Genomic DNA, 2,720 nt, shown 5'->3' with positions numbered 1-2,720 from the left:
GTTTAATATTTCATATAATTTTAAAGCAAAATTAAATCAAAGAGGAAAAAAATCAATCGCTTAAAATTGAAAAATTCAAAGAAATAAACCTGTCTATCAAGTTGATGGCATAATCATACAACACAGAATAATTTGAAGATTTTGAAACACAATATTTTGACTGCATATCCCTGGTGGAATATATACTGAAGACAAACAGAAAGAAAAATTAGATTGTATTCAGTCTTTTGTTAGTATTCATGATGGTATTGTCATTTTAACACACACATATTAGAATAAACCAAATCGTATATATGTATATATTTATATACACACAAAGCAAATAAGTAACAATGTTAATGTTATTAGGAACAACAATTTTCAGCATAAAAGAGATAGTATAAAAGCACAGATGTTGAGTAAAATAATCTTCCTAAGAATTGAAATTATCAGTATGAATTCTTTAGTTTTACTTTCTAAGAGGTGCATATTTCTTAATTCTATCCACTGAAAAGGCAAGGAAACAATGCAACCCGGTAGTAATAAACATTCTTAATGTCTAGTTTATGGTCTTTAAATATTTCCCACTGAAACATGCCAGGGCTCCTTGAGGAAAAAAAGAGGTTGATTCCAGATCTTTGGCAGAAAATATACAAGATGAGATGAAAACCCTTTGTGGTGTCTAGAATTATCAAAAATTACTGGAGTCGAGTCAAAGGACATAGGAGGGTATTCATTTCTAATAATGCCAAAATTGCTTGTTGCAGACGAACCTTTTTGCTATGAACAACTAGAATAGCTGAACAAAATGTGTGAGGAAAAAAAAATCCATTTGAAGACACTGGGAAACTACCAATGCAGTGGGGACTTGAGAAACCAAGATGCCAAAGAGAAGGGAGACACAGAGTTGTGGGCCTGACGTTGGCCACCACTTTTCCTCTCAAGGTATTTACTTATTGCAAGCTGTGGCTGAGACTGAGGGGCTGAGCAGGAGTTCCATAGTCTTTTGGAGTGGAAGGGACAAACATGGGCAGTCAGGACCCACCCAAGAGGAGAGGTGTGATAAACAGGTTCTAAACTGAGATCTCCAAAGGGCTACAACTGGTATTAGGAGTGAACAGGAAGTTACTAATCCTCACAAAGATTGAAACTCAGCTTTGAATTGGCTCAATCCCTCCATAGATTTAGATGATTTGCTCCTACCCACAACCTGCAAAAAAAAAAAAAAAATCAAAGTAAATCCTCTTTTCAGGAAAATGCCATTATCCAGCTCTTCAGTTTATCTCTCTATATATAATATCTTGTACTCAATAAAAATTAATCAAGCATACCAGGAGATAAAATCACATGAACAAAAACCAAAAGAAAAGATAAACAATTGATACCTACAGATGATATTTTTATTTTATTTTGTAATATGTTTTATTGATTTTTTAAAGAGAGGAAGGGGGAGGGATAGAGAGTTAGAAACATCGATCAGCTGCCTCCTGCACACCCCCTACTGGGGATGTGCCCACAACCAAGGTACATGCCCTTGACCGGAATCGAACCTGTGACCCTTGAGTCTGCAGACCAACACTCTATCCACTGAGCCAAACCAGTTACGGCAATATAGATTTTTTAAAGTGCTACCAAACATGGTCATGGCTAAAGAATTAAATGGAATCTCTAGTACTAAAAAATACAGTAACAGAAAACTAACAGCTTCATATATGGGTTTAACAGAAGATTAGACATAGCTAAAGGTCAGTAAAATGGAAAAAAGTTAGGAAGAAAAAACTTTGTGCTGAAGCACGTACAAAAATGAAAGGGTGAAAAATATGGAAAAGTATGTAAAAGCTATACAGGGCATGGTTAAAAGATATTATGCATTTTTTTCCAGAAGGAAAAAAAAAGAGACAATGAGATATAAAAACATTTGAAGAAATAATGTTTAAGAGTTTTCCAAAACTGACAAAAGGCATCAAGCTACAGATTCAAGAAGCACTACTGGCCCCCAGGAAAAACACAAAGAAAGCCACACCTAGGCACATTATAACAAAACTGGAAGCAGTTTTATTTTTGTTGAAAACCAAAGACAAAATGAAATAGTAAAAACAATCCAAAAAGACACATTGCCTCAACGAAACAATTATAAGCTTGATAGTTGACTTCTCAGCAGAAACAATGAAAGCCAAAAGAAAAGGGAATGACATCTTCAAAGCCTTGGGGGTGTGTGAAAAAAACTGTCAACCTCAAATTTGATATCAAACAAATTTTCTTTAAGTTCAGTGATTAGAACATCAACCCATGCACCAAAGGATTGGGGATTCAATTTCCGGTACTTAGGTTGCAGGTTCCATCCCTAGCCCTCATCGGGGTGAGGGGTGTGTGTAAAAGTCCTGTTCATTATAATGTCCTGTTCATAATCAATGTGTCTCTCTCACACGGATCTTTCTATCTCTCTCTCCCTCCCTTCTACTCTCTATTTAAAAAAATCAATGAAAGAAATATATATTAATAGTGAACTAGAGCCTTAAAAAAAAACCTGAGAATATTTATCACCAACAAAAATGCACTAAAGGAAAACCTAACGGGAATTTTCAAACAGAAATAACAGATGGAAGCATGGAACTAGGAAAAATGGAAAGCAATAGGAAAGGTCAACAAAATTAAAATGGATTCTATAAAACAATAATAGTAAAATGCTACAGTAGTTAAAACATACTTAAAATATATAACAGCAGTAAGCACAAAAAGTA

Source organism: Myotis brandtii, unplaced genomic scaffold (assembly GCF_000412655.1).
Source record: "Myotis brandtii unplaced genomic scaffold, ASM41265v1 scaffold695, whole genome shotgun sequence".
NCBI lineage: Eukaryota > Metazoa > Chordata > Mammalia > Chiroptera > Vespertilionidae > Myotis > Myotis brandtii.
The sequence above is the reverse complement of the archived record's forward strand: the minus strand, read 5'-3'. Positions refer to the sequence as shown.